The sequence below is a fragment of the Choloepus didactylus genome, chromosome 6 (assembly GCF_015220235.1).
Source record: "Choloepus didactylus isolate mChoDid1 chromosome 6, mChoDid1.pri, whole genome shotgun sequence".
Lineage (NCBI taxonomy): Eukaryota > Metazoa > Chordata > Mammalia > Pilosa > Megalonychidae > Choloepus > Choloepus didactylus.
Window position 1 is genome coordinate 123,456,278 of NC_051312.1, and position 13,499 is coordinate 123,469,776.

General features: G+C 39.8%; 1 protein-coding gene across 1 annotated transcript in view; it reads left to right on the forward strand.

Annotated features, from left to right (window-relative positions):
* Positions 1–258: 258 nt before the first annotated feature.
* The window catches only part of ELMOD1 (ELMO domain containing 1), an 83,196-nt gene continuing 69,955 nt past the window's right edge, over positions 259–13,499 (forward strand). The window contains exon 1 of the mRNA XM_037841322.1: positions 259–613. The gene's annotated coding sequence lies outside the window, so the exon portion shown is untranslated. The remainder of the gene's footprint in view (positions 614–13,499) is intronic.

Genomic DNA, 13,499 nt, shown 5'->3' on the forward strand with positions numbered 1-13,499 from the left:
CGGACAATTCTCTGAGGAGAGGGCAGGGGGAAAACGGCGTCCCCTCATTCCAAGAGTCTATAGAAATCCCTTTGACAGGTCTTCCCAAATTCATCATCCTGGAGTGCGGGACGCCACTAGGGGTCCTTCAGGGGCACAATTACACTGGGCCCCAGCAGCCAACTCCCGCCCTCTCCCCACCTCAGGCGGGTCCGCAGATTTAACCCTTTCGCCTAAACTCCAGCGCTGGGGGAGGAGTTCTCTCCTCCAGCACCGCGCCCGCAACCCCGGATCTGGGACTGGGCATGCTCAGTCGCCGCCCGCGTCGCGCTCCGCGGGAAACCACTGCACGCCCTTCTTGGGGTGCTCTCGGTAGCCTCTTCGCAGCTGGCCGGCCGCATTGCATCCTCTCTTGCTTCGCTCCCTGCGACCCAGATTCCTGCCCCGCCCCCGCTCCTCCTGCGCCCACAGCCAGTGCGGCAGCAGTGGCCTCCCTTGTTCAGCCTCGGTGCGGGAGACGGTCGGCGTCGTTCGCCGCCGCGGAGCGCGCAGCCGGGGCGGCCTGGGGAAGGCGGGGATGGAGAGCCGGCTGCCGCGCGCCGGAACCTGCTGAGCCGCCGCCGCTGGGGTCCAGGTGAGTAGCCGCGCCTGGGGCCGACCCCAGGGGAGCCGAGGGGCGAAGGGCAGATGCCCTTGGAGGGGAAAGAGGTGGTGGCACCGTGCGAGCTGCACTGAGTCTGGGGCGCAGCAGAAATGCTAAGGGTTGGGGGCAGAAAAGGGGTATGGAGGAGTGCACATTACTGCGGCGTAGGGGCTGTAAGGTCCCCTGGGACCGTAATCCTCTTCCCACTCCCCCCACTCCTGCCTTCAAAATTAAAGCCTTCGGGGCTGCAGGTGGGCGCGAGAGGCTGTTTGCATCTCGGCCCGGGCGCGGGTCGCCTAGCGACTGAACGCCGAGAGCTCTGGGGGAGGAAACCCTGGTTAAAGCCAAAATGGGAGGCGAAGAAAGGCGGTCTTGTTGGGACGAGTGGCTGATCCGGGTCCCCGGGGACCCCTTACCCCACCGGCTTCGGCTCTTAGGAGGATGCAGGGCAGCGGGTTGGCTGGGCCCCTGGAGGTTATCCGCGACGCGAGCCCAGAGGAACTATCTTGGGGGTTAGTGTGCGGCGCTGCCTCCAAGTGCTGGAAAACTCCTCACTTATTAGAGCGTCACACTTTCCTGGACAAGTAGAATTATAGAGGCTGGTGGGGTGCGACAGACGACAGAAAAAAGAAGAATGGTGGAATGTGGTGGCGGGGTGTGCTGTTGTGGGTATCTTTTTACTTAGTGTGGGTGCGGGCTGCGCCTACGTAAGGTGTTCCTGCTCAACCTCTTAAGCGGCGAGTCCGGTAACACACTTTATGAATATTTCAGGAACGACCTCTCAGGCTCGCTTGCTTCAGATCAAGTTTAATGAATGTGTTTGTCAGCCTTTCTGCTCTGCACAGGCAGGTGGAAGCCACTACCAGTGTCTTGAGCTTTTCAAATTTCAGCCCTTCCTGGTACCAGCTAAGAAAAAGACGCTGCTAACCCCAGCGAGCTTTAGATGGGTACCATAAATTGAGTCTGTTACTTGGAGAGCCCAGTTTTGGGCAGACATCCAGGCATTTTCTGCACCTCTGCAGTGTGCGAGTGTTCTGGTAGCTTGACAACCGTCCTTAACTGGAGCTGCCAATATGGTGGAAAGCAGGTAGTGTGGTTGTGTTGGGATAAACATCTTAATTCATTATCATCTTATGACCCCATATGGTTACTTCAGACTTAGTCATTCTCTGTCTAGAAGTTTTCTCTGAGGTTAGTCTATTTGAAATTTTGGTGTAGGTTCACCCCTCTATCCCTCTGCACTGCACTCCTTTATCTCTTTCATTAGAATAAGCAACAGACATCTTCTCTGGAATCACTGTCATGAATACAAAGATGAACCCATTAATGTAGGGAACTTTCAGGATTGGTACAGGCTGGAAGGTATCCTTCTTTATACTTTGTGTTAAAACTTCCATCACCATTAACCAGTGAACTGGCAAACACAACAGTTAGTGCTCTAAAATGGTACTCTTTTGCAGAGAAAGCCTGCTTTCCCTTCCTTTAGTGAGACAATATGTACTCTTCTAAATGACCTGTGAGGAATTCCTCTGTTGAGCAAAATTTTAAGCCTCCAGTACACAAAGCTAAAAGAGCCAACTTTTTTTCTCTTGTCAGCCCCTACACAGTTAAGCTGAGTGTTTTAATTTACAGATGTTTCACATTTAAGGAAGATTCTTCCAACAAAGACCCACTGCAGTTACATCACAAGCTCCTCCTCCGCCTGCTAAGCTGCTTCTCCCCAGCCTGTTAGGGAGGACAGTATGTACCATTGTGCTTGATTAATGAAATAAAAAAAATGAAAGATTTATTTTCCTTACTGTGTTTTGCTGGTTTAATTGAAAATATGAAAATTTGACAAATGTTTATTTAGCCAAGACTTAGCTTAAGCATATTAATAACTTTATGAATATCAATTTTCAAAACATTTTGAGCAACATGACAGTATTCCTTGTGCTAAAATTCTTGATAGATCAACATTAGAAGGGAATTCTATGAAATTAGCAAATAAGTGAAAATATTTATACAATAAACAGAATTTCCCAAAGCATGTTAACTGATCTCAGAGATTCTCAGAAGGAAACCCAGCTGCATTAACAGATATAAAATCTGGCTAATTGGGAAATATGCAGAGTTCGCATACAAACTGCCAGGTGACCTAAAGAAGCATTTATTGGGTACTCTTAGAATCTTTCAAGACTCACTGATAGGGTTGCCAGATTTAGCGGATAAAATATAGGGCATGTGATTAAATATGGATTTTTAAAATTTGAAAGATTTAAAAATGATTTTTTAGTATACTTATATCCCATGCAATATTTGGAACACACTTATACCAGAAAATTATTTTTTGTTTCTCTAATATTCAGTTTTAACTGGGCGGCCTGTATTTTATCTGACAACCCTAGTCACTGCAAATGTCTCATTCCTTTTTTTTTTTTTTTTTTAAGATTGCTATGGGTTGAAAAAAAATAAAGTAGAGCAGAAATCATGTGCTTTTCTGCAGACAATCTGGGACAAGCTCAGTTCTGGTTTTAGCTATTAAAAATAACTCATGCTTAAAAGTAAGTTGTTTCTGTTCAACATTCATTGAATAACTTCTGCTTGCTAGTCTTAGTTGTAGGTGCCAAGGATGGAAGGATGAGTTGAGGCATTAGAGGGCCTGGGGAACTACATCAGAAGATACAGGACTTGTTTGGTCAGAAGTGTGTGGGTCCATTGTAGGAGCCTGGGAAAGACACCAAACTCTGCTGGGTGGTTACAGTCAGGGAGTGAGATCACCAACAGTTATAATGGGACTGGCGTTGATAAGAGGTCAGGAGAAAGAAACCCATGGGTTTCTAGGTAGTTGAGTGGAGCTGGAAGTTGAAGGATTTGTAACAATTGAACTCAGCTAGAGGGCAGAGTTACCTGCTGAGGGAAATGAGAAGGGGGTTCTAGAAGAAAGATTTTAAATATTGCTGATGGGAATGGAAGAAGGATCTGAAAAGGGACAAGTGCAGGGATTAACAAATGATACTTGGGTGAATGCATCTTGTTGCATTTAAAAAAGCAGTTGGTCTGCCCTTTGACTAATACCCTAAATGTTCCTTCGCCATTCCACTACCATCCCATTCTCCTGAGGTAAAAAGTCATCGTCAGTAATACTGGAGTATATTGTTTAAAAGTTGTATTTCTTTTACATAAAAGTATTTATTTAAATACAATATTTGAGGTGCTGATGAGTATTTGGAACTTCTGGCACACATTCCTGAAATAAGTAGATATTTGGTTTTCACAGAATATATTGCTTCAAGTAGGAAAAAGATACCTTCCAAGCTGTACCAATTCTGGGTTCTTTTTTCTACTCATGACAGCAATTCCAGAGAAGATGTCTATTTCTTATTCTAATGAATGAGGTAAAGGAGTGCAGTGCAGAGGTATGGAGGGGTGAACCTTCACCAAAATTGCAATCATTTTCTGGCTTTACTCCACTATCTTTAAGGAAGCAAATTCTGATGATGGAAAGAATGTTGATTTTACAGAATTCACACTATGTGAAAATGACTATATGCTTTTGTTAACAGAGAGTGCTTGGAATGTTATAAGTGCAATTAATTCCAAAAGCTATCATACCATGTACATTTGTGTCTTTGAAAACCTAGTGTGTACTTTCACTCTTGATCAGCATGGGAAGTTTCCAGTGAAGTTAAAGATTAAACCAATGCAGTCCACAAAGAAAAGAGTTACTCATTTCTTAGAGATTCCAATTTGCAAAAAAATCAAGCAAATAGCAATACAATGACATTTTAGATTATACTTCTATCAGCAAATCTAGTAATCAGTCTTAGGGACTGTAGCGGTCTGAAGCTGTATGTACCCCAGAAAAACATATTCTTAAACCTAATCCATTCCTGTGGGTGTAAACCCATTTTAAGTAGGATCTTTTGACGAGGTTACTTCAGTTAAGATGTGACCCACCTCATTCAGGATGGGACTTAATCTTATTACTGGAGTCCTTTATAATCAGAATGAATATAGAAAGAGAGAGAAAGCCACAGAAGCAAGAAGCTGAAAGTGCAAACCAGGAATAGAAGGAAGAGACCAACAGACACCGCCATGTGCCTTGCCATGTGGCAGAGGGGCCAAGGATCACTAGCAGCCATTCTTCAGGAGGAAAGCATCACCTTGATGTGGCCTTGATTTGGACATTTTCCTTGCCTCAAACTACAAACTAATAAATTCCCATTGTTTAAGCCAGCCCATTTCATGGTATCTGCTTTGAGCCACCTAGGAAACTAGCACAGAGACCATACTTCAGAAGAGCCTAATATGTTTGAATGTGTATATTTGTGGTTAAATTTCCACTCCATAGTTTAAATCTTAGTTTGCTAGGGCTGCCTTAACAAAGTACCACAAACTGCATGGCTTAAAAATTAGAAATTTATTGTCTCACAGTTCTGGAGGCTGGAAGTCCAATAGCACAATATCAATCAGTAGGGCCATGCTTCCTTTGAAGTTTGTGGGGAAGAATCTGTACCATATCTCTCTCCTGGCTTCTGCTGGTGGTTTGCTGGCAGTCCATGAGGCATTTTCTGCCTCCGTTGTCATATGGCATTCTCCCCTGTCTGTCTGTCTGTGTCCAAATGCCTTCTTCCTATAAGGACATCAGTCACATTGGATTAATGTGGCCCTCTTTATTCCAGTATGACCTCATTTTAAGTTGCCTAATTCTGTCTGTAATGCCCCTAATTCCAAATAAGGTCACATTCTGAGGTACTGGAGATTAGAATCCCAACATCTCTTTTTGGGAGATACAATTCAATCCATTATGGTTTACAATAAGGTCTTAAAATTATATAAAATTACCCTATACTGAAAGGTATAATGAGGTAGGTAGTTAGGATCTTTCTTATCAAATGATTGTCCTTTAAAATAGAGCTGAAAATACTCCTATTTCAGGTACTTGTCCTTCCCCTCTGCAGTGCTTGCCAAATATGTCCTGCTCTAGAATTCTGAAAGTTAAAAAAAAAAAAATTAAGGACATATTGAAGTAGCTAAAATTTTAAGGCAATTAGACCATAGATTTTATTTTCAGTGAGGTTTACATGGACACGGCTTGTTAAAGAAAGGCTTACTGCAGTGATCTCTAATGACAGCTTATGTGGACTATCACCAGAGAGAGTGTTAACTGAAATATTGTGTACTCAATTCACATGCTAAGTCCTCAGTAAATACTCTGAATTTAAAGATTCTGAAGACAGTCTGTTCTTGCATCCCAAGAGGTCTTAACCTTACAGTTCACTTATGCTGACCATGGGAAAATTGTTTATTTTACACCAGTTTCTGTACTGTGAAATGGAAGATAACAGGCATTTTTTTTTTTAAAGAATGTAGAACCCTCCCCATTCCCCTACCTCTGTAAAGTAATCATTGACTGTTGCTATAGTTCAAAAAGATGAATATCTTAATTCTCAATATAATTAGAAAATTTATACAATGTCTGAACCTATATGATTCTACAAATGCCCTCAAAATAAGTCACAATTTATGTTTGCTTTTTTTTTTTTCTTGGTGCAAAGCAAGATGATTTTGCTAAATGCCTGAGGGCTTATTAAGACCTTTAAAAAAATCAGTTTCAAACAAGTTAATGGCTGTGTAGATTCAGAGGTCTGTATATAGCCTTTAAATGTAGTTTCCATTTTAATTATTGGGATTAGGACTTGGTTAATTAGAAGTGCTTGGTATAAGCCCTTGTTTCAGCTGCTGTAACTCCCTTCCTGTTTCCCTTATGCAAGTGGTTGGTGAGGAGCAGCTATGTTTTGAAGGTTTCATTCATTTTGAAACTGATTATTTATCCCGCATCTGTTATTTGGTTTAACAAGTATCATTAATGACATCATGAATCCTGTTCCCTAAATCTTTCTTGAATCACCATTTGGCATTATAAATATTTAAAGTCCTTGCCTTCCTTTTTTCTTCAGAGAAAGAATAAGAGTATTCTCCTCTTCAAAATTTGGAAGGCAGATTTTCTCAAGATTCCATATTGCAGTAGAACATGACATTTTGATTTTGGATTTTCTTTGGTCTTAGAATCCATGTAAATTAGCAGAAAACTTGAAACATTTTTTTAGTTGAAAAGTTTAATTGTACAATCTCTTAACATGGTAAACAGTTACCAAAGCTGTTTTAATTCAAATGCATATTATGCATGTCATTAGTCATAATTCTAAAAGCCTTTATTAAATACCTAACATAGAATTTTGACTTGTATTCTGCCTCATGTGTAATGTGTATTTAGCCCAATAAGTGAACCCAATATATGAAAATCAAGACTTACAAAACAGGTGACTTGGGTTATAGTTTTTGTTTCACTAAAGAATTCTGTGCTGTTCCAAAAATTTCCTCTACTACTCGTTTATTGTATGTAACCTGGGGTATTTAAAATAGAGCTAGATTCATCAAAGTTTTATATACACACAGTCCTTCTGGAACGTATCTATCAACTAGGCTCTTGAGTAATCTTTGTGGGTGAGATGCAGAAATGAGGTCTAGGATGTGGTCTCATAGATGGGTTGATCAGCTGTACCCACAGAATGTTCTTAAGTGTGGAAGCCAACAAAAAAGGTGGTTTCTGTTGATCTGCTTTAGAGCTTGTCACTTGATCCTAATGTTCCTATAATTTTCCAGTGACTCAGATATATGTAGATCATAAATATAGCAGATTTGTTGATGATGCACAAAGCGGTAGTTAATTTGGTTGACAATCAGGATTAATCTTGATATCCCTTAGCCTAGAGCAAGAAATCTACAAAACTAAGTAGATTATACTTTAGAAGGATGGATGTGAAGTTCTTTCAGGTTCCACGATCAGATGCCCAAGTACAGGCTGTGGAAGTCCTAGTTTAACAACAGTTTGGGCTATAAAAAATAATTTTAGTTCATTTGAGTATTAGTCAACAGGGAACAAGAAATGAATGCTAATTTTGGCTGAATAGAATCCAGATCAAAGAAGGTTAGAAACAAACAGGGTGTACTTTTTGGGCCATCTGTCAGGAATGTAATAGGACAGAATGCCTTTATTGGATACGGTGTTAAATCAGATGACTTAAAGTACCTCCTAAATCTGATCATGCAGTTTAAATTGAGCTCCCTTGCACACATAAGCAAATCTGCCAATATTAAATTCAACTTAGTAATGTTTGTGTAACATATAATGTTTTTACATCCTTTCCTTTATTTTTTAATGAATGTTTAGCTTTATTCTTTTCTACTCAACAATAATTATTCCCTAGGTAATTAATCATTCAGCGCTTAAATGCGTCCACTCCATGACCACCACTAGGTTAAAGAGGCTATTCCCAGGTATTTCTTAATTATCTAAGATCGTATTGAAATTATTAGTTCAAAATGAGTATAACATTTTGAGTAGCCATAACATAGGCCTGTGCCCAGGTTCTAAAACAAAATTTCATAGTACACCTAATCAAATAAGATGAAGACGGAATGTGAGCATGTTTTTACTCTGAGTGTACTCTATGCATATTCTGTTATTACTCTGAATTGGGTTTTGCTTTTCCAGATTATTTGTTTATAGCATAGAGTGGACACTTGTCATTCTTTTGAACACTGGCCTCTGAACGCCTTTCCCATGTTGGGAATTTTCCCACACTGTGAGGCAGAGCCCCCTCCCCACTGGAGGAGCTGAAAGTGCTTGCTTTCCCAGACATCTTGCAGCATAAGCTGCGCCCATGACCCAGACTGTTTCTTCATGGCAGATGGTCCATTCGGCAATGCCCCTTGACCAGTGCTGGAGGGTCAGTGATGCCAGCTTCAGAGTCTGTTCCTGGTGGCAGAAGTAGAGTTATCTTTACTGGACAGGTTCTCTGCCATCATTTTAAGCATTCTTTTTGGCAACATAGCCGCCACACCCAGTTCTTGGGCCTTCCTGGAGATTCTGCAAGTTACCTTCAGAACAAATTCCTTTTCTGCTTAAATGGGCAGAAGTAGTTTCTGTTGCTTGTAATAATAACTCTGATGGTACAGGGGCAAGTCCATGTTAATGCTGGTGTATTAGTCACTAGAACCCATTGAGCACAGAGCACTCTGAAAGGCACAAAAGGAAATGTTTATTCATTCTATGAGTGTTTATGGAACAGGGTGACTTGCTTGGCATTGGACAAAGGAGAGGCATAGAAAGCTGGTATTTTCAAACTATGAGGAGGAAGAGGTACCCCTGGCAAACTAAAGTAGAGACAGATGCAATTCTTATGGATCTGCTGATTTTAAAGATTGATTTGGTGTGGGGATGATGAGTTCATTCAAGAAGGGATGCTTATTTGGGAAAATAAGTGCTGGGTTTTGTCAAATCCAAGAGGCATTTTTCCCCTCATTTTAACATTTCTGAAAATAGGATGTGTTGTGAGAGTGTGTCATGTTTTAATTGCTACTTTTCCCTCCTCAAACCATCTACCATATTTCACCAAGTCTAAGATGTCATTGATATACACCATTAATTTTTGTACCACTAAAAGAAAAAGTTCTTTTACTAAAACATGGCCCTGTGCCTGATACCATACTGGGGGCTCTAGACTGCAGGATTCAAAAAGACCTTAAGAACAACAAGTCAGTCAAGAAAATGACATGGTTAAATACCAAATTCCTTTTTATTGTTGTCTCCCAAAGCTATTAAAGAGAAATAGATTTACCTCTAATTTCTATTATAAACAGAATTTAGGTGCTAATCATCATAGGCTTGCTTGGCAACAAAAAAATGGCCTAGTAGGCTTGTGCATGTGTGTTCTCCCCCCACCCTTTCTTTTTTAAAATAACGTTTTATGTGGAAAATTTCACATATATATGAAAGTTGACAGAAGACATAATGAACCCCAGTATTAAACTATCATAAATTCGTGGCCAATCCTGTTTGATCTGTAACCCTACTCTCTATACACTCCTTTTTATTTTGAAGATACTTCATTTGTAAATATTTCAGTATGTATAACTAAAAGATAAGGACTTTAAAAAATACCTAACCACAATAACGTTATTACATCTCTGAAAAAAATTATAAGTTGTGGTACCTTTTATAATTAATTTTTGTTTCTTTCAAAGTAATACTTGCATATTATTTAAAATCAAGCATACAAGATTCATTTAAGAACAGCTATCCTTGTACCCTAATCCCTCCCCATTCCAGATTTCTGATTCTTGGAAACACCCACTTTAATTATTTTAGCTGTTCGTTCTGCTGTGTTCCACCTTACTTCTAAATAATCTGCTATACTGATTTTTTTTAAGTATCAGAACCACTGATTTTCTACCATAGAAATAAAGATTTAACTTTTGTACTTAACTTCTCTCCCTATAGACATACATTTCTTTTACTTCTCCCAGTATCACCATTTTTGGTTAAATCAATATTCAGTGTTTATTTTGACAAAGTAAAATTTATTTACAGTGGGTTAGATTTTCTTTTTATCAATGTTTTTGCTTTCCCAAGGACTAGGCACTGATATCTCTCTTTCTCTCTCTCTTTTTGCTTATTTTTCTCTGTTACGTATCACAAATTTGTCCCCAAACCAACAAAACTATAATGTATTTTTTTTTTATTTTCCATACATTCATACCTATGAAATAATTTGTCAGTTCTAGTTTCTTTCATGGAGATGTCCTTTTTTGATCTGTCTTGGACTCTGGTCTGGCTACAGCTGTTGTTAGGGGACTTTGCTCCCCATCATTCTGGGAATTTCTTTCATCTTTCTCATATTAGGATCTCCTAATTCCTGGGTCCTATGTCTTTCCAATTCTCCACCTTCATTTGGTGGATTGCATCCTCCAGAAGCTTCCTATGAAGATATGCTGGGAGGGAGGTAAGTGGAAGGTCTTGTATGTCTAAAATTATCTTCGTTCTCTCCTCACACAATATTTTGCCTGGGTATAGAACTCTATATTGAAATAATTTTTTTCTCAGAGTTTTTCTTCTTGCTTCCATGCTCCTATTAACAAATCCGATGCTTCTGATTCTGTCTTTTGTATGTGAGTTGTTTATTTTTATTCCCTCTCTGGACGCTTTTATGTTATGGCATTTCATAATGGTATCCTTTGGTTATTAAAGGGGCTGGGAACACTGTGGGCCTCTTTGAACTAGAGACTCATATTCTTCAGTTCTTGAGAGAGTTTCTTATATTATTTTTTTGATAATTCCTTCACCTACATTTTCACTTTTCTTAGTGGAATATCTGTTATTTGGATGTTGAACCTTTTTTCTTACCATTTACTCCCATTTTCCATCTTTTTGTGAATTTCTTAGGCAGATTTTCTCAATTTTGGGAGATTTCCTCAATTTTATCTTCCAAGTCTGTCATCTTTTTAAAAAATTTCCAAGAACATTTTCTTCTTCTCTAAAGGTTCCTTTTTGTTGTTTTCTGTTCCTGTTTCATGGATATAATATTTTTCCTCATATCTCAGAAATTAATTATTATTTTGGGGGTAGGTTTCTTCTCTTTGTATTGCCTGTGTTTCTTTAAAATCCCCCCCCCCCCCTTTGTTTTGGGTCTCTCTAATTCATATTAGAAGCTTTCCTTAATTATCTGATCATCCCTAGCTGTATGTTCATATTTATGTTTGGATGCTTTCTATGCACAGATGAGGCTTGCTGACCATTTGGCTTCATAGAAGTCTAATTCATAGAAGTACACCACTGGGAGAGAGCCACATGTGTCTTGTCTTAAGTTGGTTAGTTTTCTGAAGGATAAATCCTCTAATTTCCTGCCTGGGAAGTAGCATTCTGGCTGACTATGTTCTGGGAACTGAGTGGGAGGATAAGCCTGAAGGGTATCTCACATTTACCATGCAAATTTTCACTTAACCTCCCTGTATTCAGTATGGCATTTCAGTCTCATTTTCCTGTGTCCCCAAGTTCAGAGCCTCTCAGGCTCCATGTCTTCAAAAGTAAATCTCACCTCTTCTGATAGAATGGAGAGCCCTGCTTTCAAAGGATGGGGAAGGAGATCTAGACCAACTATAACTATATAGTTACTGTAACTGCTCCTTACAAAACCTTTCAACCACCCTCCTGTTTTGCTTCATCCTGCAACCCCACTTTTAGAGGAATTGTTTGCCCCCAACTCCTGAACGTGTCTGAGATTCTGTTCTTTGCACTGACTTTTCTCTGGGTTACTTCCTCTACTCAAAATTTTGCTGTCTTGTGTACTCTCCTGTTTCCTTTAGCCTTGTGGATTTACTGTCATTTTAATGGAATTTCATGTGTTTTATTTGTCATGTTTAAATGGAAGTCCATGCCATACATTTTATAGGCACAGTTAAAAGGAGTTAAACATATAATATAGTGTTAAATACATCAACAATAATTGTACTGAGAGAATTACTACTTAGTAGGTGTCTTGCATTGTCTATGTAAACTTTGACAATTATCATACTTGTTTTGCTTATGCCTCTTATCTCCTAACCAACAGTAATTGTAACACTTTTAACTTTTGCAAAGTGTTCCACTTAACATATGTTACTGTAGTATGTATTCCTGGTTGTAAAAAAAATGTATTTTACACAATCAAAAATCAGAATTTTGAAACATTTCTGTGAAAAGTCCATAGAACTGTGGTAAGGTGGTTAGGAATCCTTGCCTTAGAGTATAGTCCAGTTGAGTCTGACTTGCCTGAAAAGGGTGTATTTTCATTTGAGGCAATGCAGAGCTTCTATATTAGTTTCTGGAAAGAACATTGGATTCTATGTGTGATATCTGTTAGATTTCCCAGTCCTTGAGGGCAAACTATATCTTACTTATTTTGTGTCTCTGATGCCTGAAAGAATTGATGCATAATACTCAATAAATGTTAACTAGAATTAAGAGCTGGGGTCTTTTCCTGCAACTGGCTGGCTGACCTTGAGAAGTCCTTTGCTGAATTTTGATGGAGACCTTGAGGGAGAAAGTCACTTAGGAGAGGTGCTGGGGAAAGAAAGGACCAAGAATGGGACATTGGGGAACATGGATGCTTATATAGGGAGGCAGAGGAAGAGTTTATGAGCTAGATGGGAAACCAGGAAACATGGGGTCATGGAAGTCAAAGAAGGGCCTTTCATAGATCAGCATCCCTTTTTAGAGGTCGAATAAGATAAGGATAGGAAAACGGAGCTTGGGCTGAACCATGCTCTGCCTTCAACCAAGGATTTATTCACACACCCATCCTTGTAGTAGATAAGGGTTCTCCTCACTCCTCAGATGTTTATGGTCAGAGATGCCTTTATGGTATAAAGAAGTTGGATTGCGGCCTGTGTAAGTGTTTGTGTGTGTGTGTGTAAATGTTCATGCATGTGTGAATACTGGGGGAATGAGGAGAGGGGAAAGGACCCCAGCCCAGAGGCTATGGAATAAGGGGTTGGGAAGCTCTCCAGTGAGGCTAAGACCTGAGTTGCTTGTATGTAACCAACTGTAACATATTACAGAATTACTTAACTTGGTTTAACCTAAATAAAAATCCTTGAGTCAGAGAATAAGAAACCTGTAGTGTGATTTGCTGCATGCAGTTAGCACTCTGTCACCAACCAGCAGATTCACCTGCAGAACCATCATAGCCTGGAATTGGAAAATAGGTAGGTTTCTGATTCAAAGATAGGTGTTCCCCCACACCTTGAAATCGGGATGCAACATACTTTAGTTCGCAGTTTTTTTTCTTTCTTAATAGCACATGAAATAATGGTGCATTTTAATGGCACTAATGAATTACCATTGAAAAGAATAAAATAATATTCACTCAGCAAACATTTGTCAGGCCATGCATAGTTATAGCTCTAAAGTGAGTTAACATTTTGTTTGTTTGTTTTACATTATGAGTTGTTGCAGAAATCCCAACCTAAATGATCTGAAATGGTTCACTTCTCGGGAGTGGATGTTTTTACC